This window comes from Pan troglodytes, chromosome Y (assembly GCF_028858775.2).
Source record: "Pan troglodytes isolate AG18354 chromosome Y, NHGRI_mPanTro3-v2.0_pri, whole genome shotgun sequence".
Classification (NCBI taxonomy): Eukaryota; Metazoa; Chordata; class Mammalia; order Primates; family Hominidae; genus Pan; species Pan troglodytes.
This window is the reverse complement of record NC_072422.2, coordinates 24648222-24669260: the sequence shown is the minus strand read 5'-3', so window position 1 is coordinate 24669260 and position 21039 is coordinate 24648222. Positions and strand designations below refer to the sequence as shown.

Genomic DNA, 21039 nt, shown 5'->3' with positions numbered 1-21039 from the left:
TCTCATTTGGGCTCGGCTTCTGAAGCATTACCCTCCCATATAATGGATGGTCATTTGCAGAGATTTTGCAGACTTGCCATAGCACCTGGGCAGGCCTTCTCCAGTAGAGCACTCAGTATTTGGGGCTGCAGGATTCTCTGTAGTGGGGCCATCCTGGGCACTGCAGGGTGTTGAGCCTCATCCCCGGGCTCCACTCACCAGATGCCAGGACCACACATCCTCTCTTAGTTGTGACAACCAATAGTGTCTCCAGACATTGCATAATATCCCCCAAGGAGGCACAGTCACACCCCTGTTGAGAATCACTGCGTCAGGGATAACACATTTTATCAAGAATAAATGGCCTTTTTGTCCTGAATGCCGCAGCTGGGTTTGATACTCAGAACAGCGGTCACACCTAGTTCTTAACAACAGTTCGCCATGTTCTTCGCCGTTTGCCCACCATGGAATCATTCACCCCAGGCTCCCCGGCTCCGGGTCCCTGTTGCTTCCGCCGCGGCCCCCTGGCTGCTGGGAGCCAGCTGTTTATGCTCCACTTCCCGGAGCCCTTCCTGCCCAGAAAGTAGAGACCATTCCCAGAACGCTTACCCGCGAGAGTTGATGGCTGTCCCTTAGGTTGCTTCCCCTGGATGGTGGTGTTCGACAGCCGACCCATAGAGTCCCTGTCCCTGACAGACGCCGTGACTCCTGACGTGGTGCAGACGCAGCAGCAGAAGTTCGGAGAGAAGCTCTCTCAGCAACAAGCCAGTGCAGCAGCCGCAGAGGCAGCAGCCATGGCAAAGGTGGCAACCATGACACCAGATGGCCTTTCCCAGCAAAATCCACCAAAGAATGGAGAGGCAACAGTAAATGGGGAAGAGAAAGGAGCACATGCAATCAGTGAGTGTGCAGGCTCTTGAAGTTCGTTGGGCTTCTCTGTGTTCTTTTCTTCTAAATCTCGGCCAATCCGAATGCCTTCTTAAAGTCTGCTATCAGCGTCTTCGAAGCTGCTCTCTAGTGTTTGCTTAAGATCTAGCCGGAAGAGCTTCCCCTTCCATTTTTTCAATCACAACCCTTCAACCTGACCCTCTTTATTCTCATCTTCAACTTTAGGAAATCGCGTGCACTGCTAATCTGGGAACACTCCTATAACGCATGGTTATTGCCCATCATAAAGAAAAGGGTTTAATTCGTGGACACGTTTGGTCTCAGCCTCTCGCCTTCCATGTTGAGTGTTTTTGGCCAAATTGTGGTATAATCGTTGAGCTCACGGTTTCTGCCGAGGGCACTGGGCCCCAGACACTGGACATCAGGTTATTTAGTCTTTGCAAAATCCAAGAACATCATTCCCTGTTAGGTGATTGCCAGAGAGTACATGGCAAGTCAGTCAGTGAGTCTGAACTTCTATCCAGAGAACCTGCTCCACTTGTACATACTACTCCTCTACAAACCTGTAGAGATGCCACTTCAGCATGTATGTAAGTTCAGAGCATGCATATGTTCCGTGCATGGTGCACTCGTGTGTGTGTGCACGTGCGTGCAGGCACGTTTGTGCACCAGCAAACAGATTTTTTTTTTTGAGACAGTTTCACTCTTGTTGCCCAGGTTGGAGTGCAATGGCATGATCTTGGCTCACAGCAATCTCCACCTGCCAGGTTCAAGCAATTCTCCTGCTTCAGCCTCCCAGGTAGCTGGGATTACAGGCCTGTGCCACCACACTCAGCTAATTTTGTATTTTTTATTAGAGATGGGGTTTCTCCATGTTGATCAGGCTGGCCTCGAACTCCTGACCTTAGGTGATCCACCTGCCTCAGCCTCCCAAATTGCTAGGATTGCAGGCCTGAGCCACTGCGCCCGGTAAGGCCTGAGATCAAAGTGAGGGCAGAGATGGTTTTTTTCTTAGGTCTCTCTCCTTGGCTTGTAGATGCTGTCTTCTCCCCGTCTCCACACATGGTCGTACCTCTGTAGGTGTCTGTGTCCTAATCCCCTCTTTTCATGAGAACAGCAGTCGCGTTGGGTTAGGGTCGACTGTAGTGACCTCATTTTACGCTGCTTAATCTTTGTGAAGTCCCTGTCTCCAAATATAGCCTTATTCTGAGATCCTAGAAATTGGGGCTTCAAGATACAAATTTTATGGGGACACAGTTTAACCCATAACAGTCGCCATAAGTAATGTGAAAACATGTGGAGTGCCAGTCACACTATTTATGCAGAAACAGCTGGTGGCTAGATTTCATCCATGAGCTATAATTTGCTGGCCTCAATTACAAAGAGTAAATAATTGTTTCCCTGGGGTGCATTTAGAGACAGGGTATTGCTCTGTCCCCTAGGCTGGGTGCAGTGGTGTAATTATGCCTCACTCTAACCTCTACATACTGGGCTTAATCAATCCTCCCGTGTCAGTGTCTTGAGTAGCTGGGACCATAGGCATGTGCCACTGTATCTGGCTAATTTTTCAATTTTTTGTAAAAATGGGGTCTTGCCAAGTTGCCTGTGCTGGCATTGAACTACTGGCCTCAAGCAATTCACCATCCTTTGCCTCCCGAAGCACTGGGATTACAGGTGTAAGTTACCACACTTGGTCAAAATAACTTTTTGTTTTTTGGTGGAGTTTAGAGACTGTGAAATTATAAAGAAATCTGATATATTTTCTAAACTGCACAAAAGCCACAATTTAGTTAGACTCATTAGAAGTAGTATTACTTAGTACATAAAAATAAGATATTTCTGGAAACAAAAGTGCCCTTTAAATGCCTTCCTCTTGTATTGGTAAGCCACATGTCTCTTTATGTCTCCTGTGACGGATAATCACTGAAAGCCAATGGAAATGGATGGGAATGTTGAGATTCCTCCCAACAAAGCCACAGTCCTTTGGGCCCACGAGTCTGAGGTGTTCACTTGTGCCTGGAACTGTCAGTGATTTGCTAGCTTCCAAGTAAGGAAGTCAGGATTGGGGCACTCCAGGGTCAGGGAGATGCAAGCTGCTTGCCCTTCTCTGGAGTTCTGCCTTAAGGAACATGCACTCCCCTTCTTATCCCAGTTTGGATGGACCCAGAAATGGGTGACTCTATGAGCCACTTCTCTATGGGTCTCATATTGTGCAGAAGCCATAGTTCAAGTCCTTTTCTCTGTGGGGTGAAGAGTAACACAAGGCAGTTAAAATTACCAAATGCAAAGATGGCAAGGACAGAAACAGGCATCCAATGGTATGAAAAAAGGCAGAAGAGCACATGCGGACGATGTCACCTGGCCAGAGAGAAAGCTGTGGTGAGCTTTTCATCCAATTTCAACCAAACGCCAGAGCCTCCTGTGTTTTTATTCTGCAGATCTGAAGACTCAACTGCAAAGATATGGAACCTGAATGAGAATGGCAACAGGGCCTCCACCCAGCTTATGTTAAGGCACCGTATACCAGAAGGGGCCATGACATCCCAAGTAACAAAGATGTCAGATGTCATTTCACTGGACTGGAACGTAAGCATCTTCCACCCCCTGGGCACTTTGAAATTGGTAAAATCTGCCAGCCAGGCATGGGTTGCAGTGATGGAATGTGTGCAGACATAGGAGACAGGTTGTCCTACGTACTTTGGCCCAACCTGGGGGGCTACCCACAGAGGTGGTCTTGGCTTCTAAGAGCTCTTAATAAGGCCACATCAGGCAGACAGTGAGCTGGTTGTTTGGTAGCCATATCTTTGCATCGTGAACATGTCTTAGCAAAATGAGCCTGTGGTCTCATGGTGGGGAAATAGGCTGGGAGCTATGAGGTATTTCTCCAGGGGAGACATGAGGTGCAGCCTAGAAAAGGTGCCTCTTCACCTTAGGATTTCAGCAACAAGTGTCATGTGCATTGACACATGGGATGCACACAGTTCCACTGCTTTTTATTTTCTGCAAAGTGTCATGATAACTTTCATCATGGTGTTTTTAGTTCCGTCACTCATTAGAGAACACAAAGTGGTGAATGGTTCCATTGTGTTTTCATTGCTCCCTTGTCTCCTTGGTCTTCATGCCGCACATTTGATTTAAGAGCAGGGTGTGCTAACATTGCATGGCACCAACTATTGCCTGAAGAACCCTCTGGACTTGGGATCCTGAGAGAGGCTCTCTGAGCTGCTTTGGTGCTCCCACTCCTAAGCTGTTTTTGTGGGTTTGTGTCTCTTTCTGGCCCTCAGAGTGATGGAACACTATTGGCTACAGGTTCATACGATGGTTTTGCAAGAATATGGACCGAAAATGATAAGTCCTGTACCCCTCGTGCTGGGGTCAGGTAAGAAGAGCTGCCATACATAACCCTTGATTGAACAGACCATGACAACAAAATCAACATGTTTGTTTTTATTAACAGGTAACCTGACCAGCACCTCAGGCCAACATAAAGGCCCTATCTTTGCCCTGAAATGGAGCAAAAAAGGGAATTATATTTTGAGTACTGGTGTGGACAAAGTGAGTATTAGCTTAAAATATGCCCCTTTGGCCTGTAGGTGCTTATTTATTTGTTTGTCTTTTACTGTTTTGGGGGGTAGGGAGAAAGGATCACTCTGTTGCCCAGGCTGGAGTGCAGTGGCACCATCTCAGCTCACTGCAACTTCCGCCTCAGCAGGGTTCAAGTGATCCTCCTGCCTCAGCCTCTCAAGTAGCTGGGATTACAGGCATCTCCCACCATATTTGGCTACTTTTTTTATTTTTAAAAAGACAGGGTTTTGTCATATTGGACAGGCTGGTCTTGAATTACTAGGCTCAAGTGATTCTCCTCTGTCAGCCTCCCAAAGTGCTGGTATTCCAGGTGTGAGCCGCAGTGCACAGCCACTGATTTCTTTCTTTCTTTCTTTTTTTTTTTTTTTTTTGAGACGGAGTCTTGCTGTGTCACCCAGGCTGCACTGCAGTGGCACCGTCCTGGCTCACTGCAACCTCTGCCCCCTGGGTTCAAGCGATTCTCCTGCCTCAGCCTCCTGAGTAGCTGGGATTACAGGCATATGCCACCATGCCCAGCTAATTTTTGTATTTTTAGTAGAGACAAGGTTTCCCCAAGTTGGCCAGGCTGGTCTCAAACTCCTGACCTCAGGTGATCCACCTGCCTCAGCCTCCCAAAGTGGTGGGAATACAGGCATGAGCCACTGTACCCAGCCAATTTTTTTAGATCTAAAAATCATGTCTTTTTGGAACTTTTAGGTTTTGTGCTTCCCCTTAAGAAATGGAAAGGATTGGTTTAGGCTTTGTTTTTATGAGTTTGATCTTTTTGTTGATTTGTAGCACATAATCTCTTAATATATTCTGCTGTTCTCTAGACCCTTGTGCAGTTTCCTTTTATGGGAGGTACATGGTTCAGTGATTGATAGAGAGAAGAAAATATCCACATTGCATCTGTCAGTTGCTGGAAGGAGCCATGTGATGTGGGGAGTGCACTGCCTAAACTTTCACCCACTGAGGAACTTGAGTAGCACAGGCTGTGAGTGTTTCTCAGGCTTCAGTTGTCCTAATTTGATTAACTGCTGCTTCCCATTGTAGACGATAGATTTCTCTGAGCAGGAGTCAGCCTTCCTGGAAGAGTTATGCATTCCCAAGACTCACCAGGAATTCTAAGCCATGGCTTTGGGAAAGAAGCATTATCTAGAATTGAAAAACAAACAAACAAACAAACAAAAACTTACGTGTTTTTACATCAACTTTTGTTTCTACAACTGGAAACCATTCCTGAATAATGGACGATGCTCAGGCTTTTATGAGACTTTGCATTTTGTGATAATGTCAGGATAACTTGAAAATCTTCAGTCACAGGTTTCTGTTGAAAGTTACTATAAAATGATAGACTTGACCTTTATACATTATCCTACTCTTAGAGAAGTCATAATTGCATTTGGCAAACTGTGGCACACACAGGACAAGTCTGGCACCTCATCTGTTCGTTTTTTAATAAAGTTTTATTGGGACACAGTCACATTCCTTTGTTGGGACTTGTCCACGGTTGTTTTCATGCTGCAACAGCAGAGATGAGCAGCTGTAAGGGAGAAGACATGGTCTTCGAAATCTGCAATTCCTACTACATGGCCCTTGACAGAAAAAGCTTTCTGACCCCTAGAGTAGGATATAACTAGGTCAACAAATCATTCATTCATAAGATATCTCACTCTCTTTTATGTCAAGAAACCCTTCATTCAGACTTGGTAGCCTAGTGTATATTTTAAAAGCTGAGTTGTGGTTGATGCACTAAACATTCCCATTTAGCTACTATCAGATTTTTGTCAAGATGTTTTAATTTCAAGTAATGTACATACAAAGCAGTTTGCTGTGCATTCAGTAGGCTCTCAGTAATTGCTGCTTGAGTTATTAAAAATAACTTATGAAATTGACAGCACTTTTCTTTATCAAGCACTTCACTGTTGTGTTAACTCATCCAGTACTACCCAGATAGGAGACAGGCACAAGTATGATGAGTTTGTATATTCTCTGCAGTATTAGATTAGCTTTGGCATGGCTAAATAAAGTAGAATTATATACTAACATCTAAAGAAATGTTAATAGTCCAAGGGCTGACCCAAAACCCATGATTACCAAGTTTCAAAGACACTTCTCAGTTCTTCTAAAAATGCCCACAGTCAACAAACAATAGAATTCATTCTTCTTAAAGCAAAATCTTGACAGAGAAGTGTATGTAGTTCCCAATTTTGTTGAAAATTCCAGCTGATGAACACAAATTTCCAATGCTATTCATTGAAGTCCTTCTCTAAATAATCTTCCCCACATCAGTATAAGTTCATAAGAACTAATATGGTCTACATTGCTTTTCTCCTTATTGATAGGCCTATACATTGATGCCTGGTCCCAGTGCATGCCAGTGACTCTGCCCCCATTTTCACTGGCCCCAGTTCATAGAGTCACAGGCAGAGGCATTTTGAGAAATGGCTTTTTTTTTGCAGCCTTGCACTTGGAAAAATTCCAAAAAATCTTTAGAGATGCTTTGTTCTAGGTTTTTTAATAGTTTCCTGCATTTGGGGATGAGGAAAAATTTTGGCAGTTTTTGCAAGTGTTGGTTAGGCATGGTCTGATCTTAAAACTGACACCAGCATCTCTGGCTGATGGGCTCATCAAATGTGGCTATCCAGACTGCTAAGTATAAAACATGCTGTACTTCAAAGACTGAGGATGGGAGGAAAAGAAAGCAGATAGTGCAGTAAGATTTTGATAATGCTTACATGTTGAGATGGTATCCTTTAGGGAATATGGGAGTAAAATAAAAGATTGTTAATGAATCTTACATTTTTTTTTAATTTTTAATGTGGATCCTAGAGAATTAAAACTAGTCCATGAGGCTTGCTTTCTATCTGCATCGGATAGTGCTGATGTATAAGGAGAGAGGCTCACTGTCTTTTCTCGTAAGATACATGTTACTAGAGAAAACTTTGCAGGAGTAATTACTAACTTTCCCTTTGTCTGCAGAGCACAGACAACAATAATTTGGGATGCTCACACAGGAGAAACCAAACAGCAGTTTCCTTTTCATTCAGGTGAGTTTTTATGTTTGTATTTTATAATTTGAAAATAATTCAAAACTAGACTGGGTGTGGTGGCTCACACATACAATCCAAGCACTTTGGGAGGCTGAGACATGAGGTTCCCCTGAGTCCAAGAGTTCAAGACCTGCCTGGGCAACATAGCAAGACCCTATCTCAACCAAAATTACAAGAAAAGAAAAGAAAAAAAAAAAAGAAAAGAAAAGAAAAGGGAAAAGGAAATGGTAAGGGAGAGGAAGAGGAGGGGAGGGGAGAAGAGGGGAAGGGAGGGGAAGGGAGGGAGCAAGGCATGGTGACACACACCTGTAGTCCCAGCTACCCAGAAGGCTGACGCAGGAGGATTGCTTGAGCCCAGGTGATTGAGGTTGCAGTGAGCTGTGATTGCACCACTGCACTCCAGCCTGGATGACAGAGGGAGATCTTGTCTCTAATAAATACAAACAGATAATAACAATAATTTAGACTTATATGAAATGCCCCTTAAAGTAAATGTGAATACACAGAACACAGAGCCCAGGGAGCCTATTTGGTCAGAAGGAGACCCATTTTGTGGCAAGCATTGCTCATAAGGTTTGCAAGATACAGATGACTTTGGCACTTGTCTACTCACAACTCTCAAACACAGCAGTGAACCAGCCACAGAATCAGTGCAGCCCCCTTTCTTTTGTAATTCCAAGAGGGATGCTGCTTTGGGGGCTCCCCAAAACCACACCCAGGATTGGAACTTTGCTGCAAGGACTCCCAGGACTCAGCATATTCACAGCTAAGGTTCCTAATAGCACAATAATTTAGTGCAACATCTGTAAAGGGAAACAATACACATGGCCAAATCCAGAGCTTCAAAGGCTCCACTCCCAGTGGACTCTCACAGACCATGCTGAATTCTTCCAGAAATAAGTTGTAACTATATCTGTGAAGTGCTTTCTAGCAGGCAAGCTCCATAGAGCCTCAGTGCCTAGGGTTTTTATTGGGAATTGGTTACATAGGCACCCATGGCCCAGCGCAAGCCAAAACTGCAGACCCTTGAAGGACAGAGGGTGTATTTGCACCAGGGTTGGCAGACTGAGCTACTTGCCTCTGTTAGTCAAGGGCAGGAACTCTTCAGACACCTAAATTCTCAGTCACTAGCCAAGGACTGGCCTTGCAATCAGGCCTTTGTACAAGAGCAACCTTAGGCCTATGGTGTTAGTGCCTTCTTGCACAGATGTGAGGCTGCTGCTCTGGACATAACCACATCCATTTGCATGTGGGGGCCAGTCCAGGCCACATGCAGCATCTGGAGTCTAGAATCTGTAGAGATTCTGATTTACCAGTTTCCTACGTGAGTCTGCATTTTCTTTCCCAAGTTTCCTATCTGTGTATCTCAGTTCTGTTGTTAGATGTGGCCTCTTACATTAAAACAAAGCCTGGTGGCCACCCCTAGAGCTAACAGACTATTGGAAGACTTTAGACTTGTTTAAAGTGAACAAAAGGGAGTAGGTGCCACTTCCCTTATTGACAAATGCCTGATACATCTTGAGGGAATCAATCCCTCAATGTCTGAGAGAAAAGTTGATTATTATATCACTTGTCCTTGGAGCACTGTCCAGGAGGAGATCTAAGTGTCTTTCCTGTCGGACAGTTTGGAGTGCTTAAATGGTATTCTGAATGGGAGTGCTAACCTCAAAAACTGTCCAAGATGGTACGGCACAACTCAGTTCCTGGGGAGGGCTCCAAGCAGGGCACATGGGTCCTGCAGGAGACAAGACCATGAGCCAGAAGTCCTGTTAAGGCATAATGCATAGGCGTCCACGTCTGTCATTCCACATGGTACCACAGCAGGGACTCTTCCTCATATAGGCAGTGCAGAGAGTGAGGGAGACCCAGGGAAGACACTGTTTCTGCCCTGCTGCCCTGGAGAGGAAGAGAATCTCCTCTGTGGCCACTCCTGCACAGCTTGGGACCTTCATCAAACACACCTCTTAGGGCTGCCAGTGAAATTAGTTTTTGGTGTTGCTTTAATTGAACACCATTGATGAGGCAGAAGGTGCTAAGACAAATAGCTCCAAATGCAGGCAGTACATGGACTACCTCATTCAGGAAGTGTTTTTCACCCCAAAAGGGAAACTCTGAAGCTGCAGCAAACTGTGATCACACCACTGCACTCCAGCCTAGGCAATAGAGTGAGATCTCTTTAAGTTAATTTTTTAAAAAGGAAATTTGAGAACTAAGAAATATAATGTCAGCATTGAAAATGTTAGTAGGTAGGTGTATTGGGCTGTTCTTGGATTGCTATAAAGAAATACCTGAGACTGGATAATTTATAAGAGGTTTAATTGGTTCAAAGTCCTGAAGCTGTACAGAAAGCATCGGCTTCTGGGCATGCCTCAGAAAGCTTACAACAATGACAGAAGGTGAAGGGCAAGCAGGAGTCTCACATGGCTAAAGCAGGGGCAAGAGACATGAGGGATCTGCCTCCATAATCCAGACACCTCCCACCAGGGCCCACCTCCAGCACTGGGAATTACAATTCAACCTGAGATTTGGGTGGGGTAAAATATCCAACCACATCAGTGGGTTTAACAGCCTGGGACAATATCAGGCAGCCTAAAAGATATGTGCATAATGGGGAAAGAAGAAAGAATGAAGCAGGAAAATCATTTGAGGTAATAATGACCAATTTGTTTCTAAATTTGGTGGAAAACATCATCATTTAATTTGAGAAGCTCAGGAAATCCTAAGAGGAATAAATATAAAAAGAACCATACCTACCCACCTAGGCATGTGGTATAAAACATCAAAATCAATGACAAAAGAAATCCTAAAAGTAAGCAGAGGCTGAAAATGTTCCCACTATATACCGGGGAACAACAATATGAACAACAACCAACTTAACAAATTCTTCAGTATGGACTCTGAGGCTCTTTCTGGTCTTTCATCAAATCTCTCTCAAATTCTCCAATTTCTATGATCTCTACCTTACTTCTGCAATTGCCAGTATACTGTTAAACCATTTATTAGCCTTTGCCTCCTGGGCTAGTGTCCAAAAATGCCCTGTGCCTCTGTCCTCCTAAAGGCATGTGCAGCCAAGCACCTCAATCTGTGCTAAGATCTTCCCAGAACACTCCCCGACTTAGACTCTCACAGCAGCCCTCACTCTGACACAGATGCTTCTCCACCCTCCAGGCCCATTTATGTGTCCTCTGCACACCCTGTGGAAGATTCATGGCACCTCCTGAGCTCCCACTGCCCTTGTGAATGCCACACACCTGATAGTGGCTGCTGGCCTGTATGCCTGCCTCTTCCAGAAAATACAGAGCACATCAACAGTGAGCCCAGGAGGGCTCACGGTGTCTCGCCTTTTTCTTACCAGCGACTAGAATATCTTTCCATGGTTGATGTAGTCCCCTGTTGGTGTAGTCCCCTGTTAAAGCAGGAAAGGATGATCACAGTCCCTGTAGATTTGTCATCATGCCAGTAACTTAAATGATGTAAATTCTTTTGTCCTCATTCCCCTACTGCCCACCTCTCCCTGCCCCTGTCCCAAGGGTCCCCACCCCAAAGGAAGGCACTTTTAGAGTACAGGAACATATTGTCCTGTTAATATCTCCTTGCTCCAAAGTGGCTCTCTTTTACTGGTCTAAACTTATCTACCCTAACCCTGGACTAGTCTCAGTTTTTATTTTTGTTTTTGTTTGTTTGTTTGCTTTGAGATGGAGTCTCACTTTGTTGCCCAGGCTGGAGTGCAGTGGCATGATCTCGGCTCACTGACTGCAAGCTCTGCATCCCAGATTCACGCCATTCTCCTGCCTCAGCCTCTCGAGTAGCTGGGACTATAGGTGCCCACCACCACACCCGGCTAATTTTTTTGTACTTTTAGTAGAGACGGGGTTTCACCGTGTTAGCCAGGATGGTCTCAATCTCCTGACCTCATTATCTGCCCACCTCAGCCCCACAAAGTGCTGGGATTACAGGCATGAGCCACTGCACCCAGCCTATCCTCAAGGTTTTAATAGAGCTGCACACAGTATCCTTGGTTCCCAGCTGTCCTGCCCTGGACCTTGCCATCAGCATGGGACTTAGCCCTTTAAGTGGGTCTTACTGTGGCTGATGGCCCTAAACAAAGCTCTAGGTCAGTGGGGTTGAGTGGAGACCCATGAGCCAACTCTGGAGGCCACCCAGGAACTGGGACTTGGATTAGAGGCTGTAGGATCAACTCTCAGGAAAAAATTTGTTCCTTTATATGGGTTTGGATGCAGAGAGGCCAAGGTGACCGGCTCCACATTCTGGGCTGATGGGTTTTCCTTTCCACAGCTGCAGTGAGAGCCTCCCTTGCTAGCCTAGCACCCACACTGACACTCACACATACTGAAGTATGCTCACACTCTCTCAGCTCCCTCTTCCGTGGACCCCTCCACCCTCCCTGGTCTCTCCGGGCAGTCTGCTCCTGGCACAAACATTCATGCTCACAGGCACCTAAGCATGTTCTCATCTCCCTCTTCAGCAGGCCCCTTCTGCCCTCCCTGGGATCTTCCGGCAGGCTGCTCCTGGGTCATATATCCACGTTCATAGACACCTAAGCCTGCTCACAGTCTCAACCTCTTCTCCAACTGGTCTGCTCCACCCTTTCCAGATTCTCCCAGCAGGCTTCTGGAACAGACATCCATGCTCATAGACACATAAGCATGCTCACAGCCCTCTTTTCAATAGGCCTTGTCTGCCCTCCTGGCCATCCCAGCAGCCTGCTCCTGGAAGACACATCCATTCTCATAGACACCTTTGCGGGCTCACACTCTGTCAAGCCCCTCTTCAGCCAGCCCCCTCCACCCTCCCTGGGTTTTCACAGCAGCCTGTTCCTTGGCCATCATGCTTCTTCCTCCATTTCCTGGGCCACCTATATCACAAAGAACACACAGGTGGCTTGTCACTGTCCTGTTCACACCCTTCAAAACTCAGTTTCCTTAGAAAGCAGCGTGACCATAGTTTATCATGCAAACTGGAGCCCTCAGGAGTTCGAAAATATTTAGAAAATTAATTTTCCTTGTAAAATTAGTTAATTGGTAGGCCAGGACAATAGGCATCAGATAGTGGGAGTGTATGGGGCATATGGAACCCTACTGTCACTCCTTAGGAAGGATCTTGCCCCATTTCTCCTGTGCAGGCTGTTCCCCAGCTAAGCCTTTGCTGCAAGTGGTTCGCTTATATGTGTCTGTTTCAGTGTGTCCTTTTCTGCCTTGGTCCCTGATGACTTTGAACTTTATCTTCCACTGTTTAGCCTCAGAGTCTCCAAGTGTCCGGACCTGTAGGTTCTAGTGCTCACCCTGTGCTTTTATATATCTGGTTGTTTGCAGTGGATCAGGAGCCCCTAGCCAGGATTTTGCCGGTGTTGTTTGTTTCTGCTGCTCAGCACTTGCCTTTCATTTCCTTTGCACGTGTGTATCTGTCTGTGTGCATTTTGGTCACCTGTCTTCCATCTAAGTCAGCCCTTATCCAGCTTGAACTCCACAAGAGCTGAGGCTTCACTTCTTGAGTTTATCCCTCCCTCCATTTCCACTCACCTTCAGGGACAAATGCCTTGTAAAAGGTGTAGGCATGGGAAGGAACTGTTGGATTAAAAGTGCACAGAACTGGCTGGGTGCAGTGGCTCATGCCTGGAATCCCAGCACTTTGGAAGGCCGAGGCAGGTGGATCATCTGAGGTCAGGAGTTCAAGACAAGCCTTACTAACATGGAGAAACCCTGTCTCTACTAAAAACACAAAATTAGCTGGGTGTGGTGGCCCATGCCTGTCATCCCAGCTACTCGGGAGGCTAAGGCAGGAGAATCGCTTGACCCTGGGAGATAAGAGGTTGTCGTGAGCAGAGATCGTGCCATTGCATTCCAGAATGGGCAACAAGAGCAAAATTCAACCTCAAGAAAACAAAAACAAAAACAAATAAGTGCATAGGAGACCTGACATGGTGGCACATTCCTATAATCCCAGTACTTTGAGAGGCCAAGGCCAGAGGGTTGCTTGAGCCTGGGACTTCAAGACTCAAGACCAGCTTGGGAAACCCTATCTAGATAAAAATACAAAAAAAAAAAAAAATTAGCTGGACGTGGTGGTTGTCTGCATTTCGTCCCAGACATCTTAGAGGTAGGGGTGCGAAGACAGCTTGAGCCCAGCAGCCCGGCAGTTCAAGACTACTTTCAGCAACCTATCTCTATCAAAAGAGAAAAAAAAATTAGCTGGGCCTGGTAGTGCCTGCCTTTAGTCCCAGCAATTTGGGAGGTTGAGGCAGGAGGATTGCTTGAGTTCAGGAGGTAAGGCTGCAGTGAGCTAGGATCAAGCCACTGAATACAAACCTGAGCAACAGCAAAACCCTCCCTCAAAAATAAAATAAAAATAAAGAATGCTTAGGAAAGTAATTTTCAAAGCCCAGTTTTTAAAATAACTGGTTTTATTTGCTGCGTTTTAAGATACATGAATTATTCACTTGCCTTCCTTCCTTGCAGGGATGTTTTCTTCTTAAAGAAATATGGATGAGAGTGGCTGGTGATGTGTGGGATATAGATGTGGTTTTATATAAATGAAAAAGGCAAAGTGAGAAAAAGAGGAAACTAGAAGGCTGGTTGGGCTGTGCTCTTCGATTTCAGGCTGAAGCCAAAGGACTTCTGCAGCGACGGTGCTGCGCTGCTGTCCCCTGCTGGAAGGCGACCTCATCTACTCACAGGCCCTGATGTCTTTTTCAGACTCTGCTTTCTTTGAGAATGAGGTCAACATATCAAATGGGATCCTTCTGGAATGTTGCTGGCATCCTGCTCTGATGACATGACATTGAAGGTAGCGTTGGCATCGCAAGGAGTGGGCTGTTTATCCCAGACAAACCCCGGCACTCGACGCCAGTCTCATGGTCATTCTTCCATGAGGATTATCTGTTCCTGACCAGGGTGAGCTTTATTTGTTACTGGCCAGGCTCCCTTCCTCTGTTATCCAGTGAACTCCGATTTCTCAGTGGGGTCCCAGTGAGAATCCAAGCCTTCCTGCTGGCTTTCTCACCACTGCGCACAACCCCGCCGTGGGCCAGCAGCCTTACGTGTGCACCCCAGAGGAATTATGCCACATCATTCCCGGGTGCAGGATTGGCTTTTGATCCTGTTGTGGCCGGTGTGTCCTGTAGATCTGGAGTATGAAGCAGGACGCATGCATCCACGATCTTTAGGCTCACAGCCAAGAGATCTATACCGTCAAGTGGAGCCCCACCGGGCCTCTGCCAGCAAGCCAAAACCTACATCATGTTGGCAAAGTAAGGGCAGGCAGCACAATTGATAAAGCTCTGCCCTACATAACGACAACGGGAAATTTTGCTAAATTGTGTCCATGCGCCTGTGTTCAAGCCCTTCAGAGGAATCAAAGTGGTAGCTCACTTTGAAGGGGCCAAAACCATCCTGCCTTTGAGATAACCATGGTTTTGGCCCAGATGTGGTGGCTCACGCCTGCAATCCCAACACTGTGGGAGGCCAAGGTGGGTGGATCACCTGAGGTTAGGAGTTCGAGACCAGCCTGCCCAACGTGGCGAAACCCTGTTTCTACTAAAAATATAAAAATTAACTGGGTGTGTTGGAGCATACGTGTAATCCCAGCTATTTGGAAGGCTGAGGCAAGAGAATCTCTTGAACCCAGGGGGCAGAGGGTGCAGTGAGCCGAGATCACACCATTGCACTCCGTCCTGGGCAACAAGAGCAAAATTCTGTCTCAAAAAACAATAATTCCTGTTGCTTGAAGAATGTGTGTGTGTGTTTGTGTGTGTGTTTGTGTATATATGTGTGTGTGAGTATATATATATATATGTATATATATATATATATACACACATACACATAGAGAGAGAGAGAGAGAGAGAAGCGGGGGGAGGTGTCTCACCTTGTTGCCCAGGCTGGTTTCCAACTCCCGGCCTCAAAGGAGCCTCCCACCTCACCTTTCAAAGCACCAAGATTGCAGATGTGGTCCACCATGCCTGGCCTAAAAAAACTTTTTATATGTTTATTCTTAACTTAATTTGGCATTTTTCCAAATATGGTTCTCTGCATTAATTTAGTAATAATAGCTATTGTGTTTAAAATTATAGGACCATTTTTGGCCAGGTGTGGTGGCTCACACCTGTAATCTCAGCACTTTGAGAGGCCAAGACAGGCAGATCACAAAGTCAAGAGACCAAGACCATCTGGGCCAATGTGGTAAAACCCTGTCCCTACTAAAACACAAAAAATTAGCTGGGCTTGGGGTGCGCACCTGTAGTCCCAGTTACTTGGGAGGCTGAGGCAGGGGAATCACTTGAACCTGGGAGATGGAGACTGCAGTGAGCTGAGATCTCACCAATGCATTCCAGCCTGGCAACAGAGCAAGACTTCATCTTAAAAAATTGTAGGACCATTTTAATTAATTTGGTTAATATTCTTCAAAAATATTAACCATTCATATGTATAGAAAGTGCACAAAAATTAATGTGTATATATCAATTTGTTTCCCTAGTAAAAACATCAAAACTTTTGTATGTTTGTTTAATGACTATGGCTTTGTTTTTAATACATTTTAGAAGAGACAAAGCTCCTCAGATTATTATCTTTTGAAACATAAACGTTGGGAAAGACAACTCCTGGAGATCCAACGACACACGTTATGGAGAACTTTTTAAAACTGCCATATGTATGTGATTTTGCTTTTCCTCCCACCTTACTAGTGCTTCATTCAATTTTGCATTGAAACTGTGGGATGTGGAGCCAGGCATCTGAACCCACATGCTCAAGAAACATGATTTGCCTCTGCAAAGGAGGGAATCAGATATGCATTTATCTCAGTGAGCAGAGAGGTGACTGAATAGAATGAGAGGCAGGTTTGCCCTAAGAAGTTCCCATCTTGACTTTTCTCTTTAGTTTAGTGAGTTGGGGGCCCCAAGATTTATCTTCCTTTCACAGATCCAAGTGTGCTTGTGGCCATCGCCATGACCTGGAGTTTTGCAGTGGCCAAATCCCAAATGCAGGTCTTGAATTGGCAAATGAAGACTCAGTGTTAAGCGAGCTATTGTCACATTTAGGGAAAATATGTATCCCATCTCCTAGTGTTGTCTGGAATTCATCCTGCTCATTTTCATTTTTCTCTTTACTTCTTGCCAAGTAGAGCAAGTGTGTTCCCAGGAGGTGAATTTGGGCACCCTGAGTGATACTGCAGAACCCTGGAATGCTCCAGGAAGAACTGCGTGGGAACTGGGCAGATATCAAACCATGTGGCAGAGTTCCCTGGGATAAATGCAGGCATGGCAGGCAGCTTTGGTGGCTCCCTGAAGAATGCCAGTGGCAAATGACTAGCTTTAAAGAGGTTTCTTTTTGCTGTACAGCAGGGGTTCCCAACCCCTGGGGAACCAGCTGCACAGCAGGAGGTGCATAGGAAGCAGTGCATCTTTACCACCTGAGCTCTGCTGCCTGTCACATCAGTGGTGGGGTTAAATTCTCATAGGACCAGGAACTCTATTGTGAACTGTGCATGTGAGGAATCTAGGGGGCGTGCTCCTTAGGAAAATCTAACTCTTGCAAAATTGCCCATGTTTGATGAGATGAATGCGCAGGAATTTTGTCATGGTAGAAAAGGACCCTCTGGTCAAATTTTTTTCTGGGCATTTTTTTGTGCTAAAGGTTTGACTTTCTCAAAACCACTTTCCTAATACTGATGCTTTCATTCTTTGGCCCTCCTGCAAGAAAAAATGCCTTGAGCATTAAAAAACAAAGAAACAAAAACTGTTGTCATGACCTACTGCCCAGTCTGCTTTTGCTTTGCTTTCACTAGACCCCTTGGTAGACATTGCTTTGATTGTGCTTTGCCTTCAGGATTGTTACAGTAGGTAGTCAGACATGAGTAGGGCAGGAAAAGGTCTCCCTCCCCAGGAATGCGACGTGACCATCAAGTGATTGTCAGATGGTTGGTAAACTGACCCTCCTTTAGGAACACTTGACTGGTAAGGGAGGAGACTGCCTCAAATGAGAATAGATACAACTCCAAGAAACACATTGCAGATATGGCCCCTCCCAAAGCTAACAGGCCATTGTGCAAGCAGACAGTGTGCCCCAAGAGAAGAATCATGGAAGAAGGGATGCAAGACCACAGAAACCATGCCAACATATAAGACCCCAGGTCAAGGGCTAAACAGTGCACTTCTTCTCTTAAGTTGCCTGCTTGGCACTCTTCCAAGTGTACTTTACTGTGTTTCATTCCTGGTTCTAAAGACTTTTAATAAACTTTCCCTCTTCCTCTGAACCATGCCTCAGACTGTCAATCTGCCTTATGCCTCTCAGCGGAAATCTTTCCTCTGAGGAGGCACAAAGTGAGGTTCCTTCAGAACTATGTGGATTTACAACACTGCTAACATGAGGAGGTTTGGGGGTTCACTCCAGGACACACTTCCTCGAGGAGGAAGTAGGCACTCAACTGTTTACCAGCCCCAGCCCAGAAGTCTTTTCCAAGGATGCTGTCAAGGGCTTCATTCCTGTTATCCTTTTCTAACCATTGCCCTTAACTGATTTCCTATGCTGCACTCCCCGTTTTCTTTCTTGAGAAAAGACGATAGCCAAGTGCATTATGGGACTGGAGCCTCTTCAGTCTGCACTCAGTCCCTTCCCTCTCCTCTTTCCTCTCCTGTTCCTCACACACCTCCGTAGACCTCCAAGGGCACTTCTGCAGCCAACCCAGGAGGATCGCAGCACAGAAGAGAAAAGTCACCTAGTCCTAGTGCTGAGCTAACAAATGAAGGCACACAACTTGGGCCAGCAGAGCCTTGCACATTTTCATTTATTGAACCTGCTCACTTTCTGCAGCTGTATTCTGCTGATATCTCTGAAGAATGACAAATAAAGTCAACTGTCCTGAATAATTCCAGGAGACAACATGTGTCACTGTCTAAGACTAAGGCGTGGGGCCACTCCCAGTAGCCATGTCCCCAGAGAACTTCCCTACTATTTACCTGTAGTCACTGTCTTTGGAACAGGATGGGGTTGGCCATGAGGACCAGCAGCAGGGGGCGGTATATGATGCATAGTGGGGGATGGCATGGTTAGGCCCAGCTCACACCTGAGAGAGGAAAGTCAAGTCATTCTTTTCAGAAACAAAGCTTTGGCCACTTATCTGGAAGCCAAGATAAGAGGATAAGAACAACAAAGGAAATGCATAAACTTGCTTCTGACTGCCCAAAGGAAATATGAGTCATTTCTCATGTCTGGAACAAGCAGTTAATTGTAGGTAAGTAAGGGAGATCAACCATGTTTCTGTCTCAGAAATGGGAGGTCCTCTAAGGTGTTCCACTGGAGGGAGTTTTTGAAGGTCCCTGCTGGGAAAAGGTCTGAAAAGAAATGACACTCTGGGATGGTGGATTCCCTGCACTGGGTCTTAATGAAAAAACACAATTTAAGTAAAGACAAAGGCACTCCATTAAGTAGTTAGGTTTTGAGTGCTCACAACATGGCTTTGGGCAATAACATGAATAAGATACAGTTCCTGGGCTTGATCAACTCAAAATGTACCAGCTACATATTTCAGATAAAATGTGTTCTCATTGTTATAGATAACAATAGTTTCAGAAGCTCTTGTCAGGGAAAAGGAAAATGATTTCTACTGATGGGTCATAGGAGTCACTGGTCACCATAGAATGTCCCGAGGGCCTCACAAACATATGTTACCAAGGTAATGACTATTAGCTGGGAAATGCTTCATGTAGGAGAGAAGCAAAATGTCACAGAGGAAGAGAGAACTGAAGGGAAAGGGGTAGGAGGAGTGCTCCAGCTCAACCAAAGAGGGACGCAGAAAAGCAATTGACGAAACAGCCACATGGCCACAGAAGGAGAGATGACAAAAATAGATGAAAGTACTGTTAATATTCACAGATTGGTCAAACCAGAAGAGTGAAGGTGGCAGAAAGTGTAAAAAAGAAAAAAAAAAGCAGGTATGAAAAATGCAATACCCATCTCCTCTTGCCATATAGCAAGGATTACTACACTACCTCTCATCGCTGCCACCTTCTTTTAACAGGTGGTTTTATCCTCAGCTGTAGAGGCTAAAATTCAGCCTAAAAAGCCTTGAGAGGAGAAAGGGAAACAAGAAAAGGAAGAGAAGTGACTCCGATGCAAAGACAGAAAGAAAATGACACATAGGAGAGTGAGGTTGTGTGTGTGAAGAATGCTGAAGGCCCTGGGTCATGCAATGTGAGGATGAAGAGATCATCACAGATAAGTTACTTAAAAAGTGCAACTCCCAAAAACCCTGGGAGCATCTCAGGGTTCCCTGTGAGCCCTGCAGTAAGGGCACTCTCAGGCTCAGAAGCAACTTTGCCAGGAATCTCTAGGGTCCCACAGGCAAGGGAGTGCAACAGATACGCCCTTTCCAACTAGGTACCTTCTGTTATAATAGCTGTTGATACTGCATCTGTCCTCTTAAAGTTCCCTAGGAAAACAGACCATACAGATGGATCTACCACTGAGCTCCCTGCTTGTATTTACGGTTGACATGACAATACCCATTTGGAGACATTTAATTGAGTTGCTGCAAGAAGCCAGAAAAGAGAGAGAGAGAAATGATCTACACCATGGGTCAGCAAACTTTTTCTGTAAAGGAATATACAGTAAATATTTTTAGCATCATGGGTCAAACTGTGTTCTCTGTTGTGACTACCACTCAACTCTAACTTAGCGCAAAAGCAGCCACAGGCAGTACATAAAGAAATGGGTGTGGCTGTAATCCAGTAAAACTTTATTTACAAAAACAGATGTGGCCCAGGTTTGTCCTGAGGGCTGCCATGTGCTGATTCCTGTCATAAAATCACAGATAAAGACACTTGTTCATTGCTGTTTTCCACCTTTCCACTGGAAGTTAGAGTATATACCCTTGGAAGGACCTTGGCTTTACAACTGAGGGTTGCACAGACAGGAATGTAAACTTGAGGAAATGCCTTAGACAGTTACAGCGGTTACATCTACCTGTGTCTGTTGTTTGGCAGTTTCAGCGGCCACATCCCCCTCTCTGTGCACAATGGAAGAGAAGCTAGAAACCACAGGAAGAAGAGCTGTAGAATGAGCTTTTCACAGGGCTCCCCTTGGCTTCTTCCACATTATCCTACACTCATTCCATGAATGCTAAACTCACCTAATCATTCAGAGGAAGCGTGAAGAACAAAAATTTAAAAGTGCACAAATATGGATGCTGGGAATACACGAAAAATTCTGCATGCAGACTTACATGAAGGGAGATATGCTGAAAGCTTCATATGCATGCTTGTGTGCACAGGCACCTATGCACACAAATAAGAAAAGCAGAAGCAGAGAGAATGATTCCAGGGTCCAAGCTACTGGAGTCATCCCTCCATGTCTGGGCTGTGAGTGTGGCCCTGAGACAACGGCCTGACCTTCAAGGAGCCCACTCTGTGGGTCAGGGTTCTGCATTCTCTGCAAGAGGTCCCCTGCAATGAGGGGCCAGGCATGGAGCCACCTAGGGTACTGGAGTTCTCCTGGATTCCCTGGACATGAAAGGGTAGTAGAGCATGGTGGCTCCCTGCACC

At 45.6% G+C, this 21039-nt stretch overlaps 1 pseudogene; it reads left to right on the top strand.

Moving 5' to 3' along the window:
• The first annotated feature begins 629 nt into the window (after nt 1–629).
• Nucleotides 630–20558, top strand: LOC112208067 (F-box-like/WD repeat-containing protein TBL1Y; annotated as a pseudogene).
• The last annotated feature ends 481 nt before the right edge of the window (nt 20559–21039 follow it).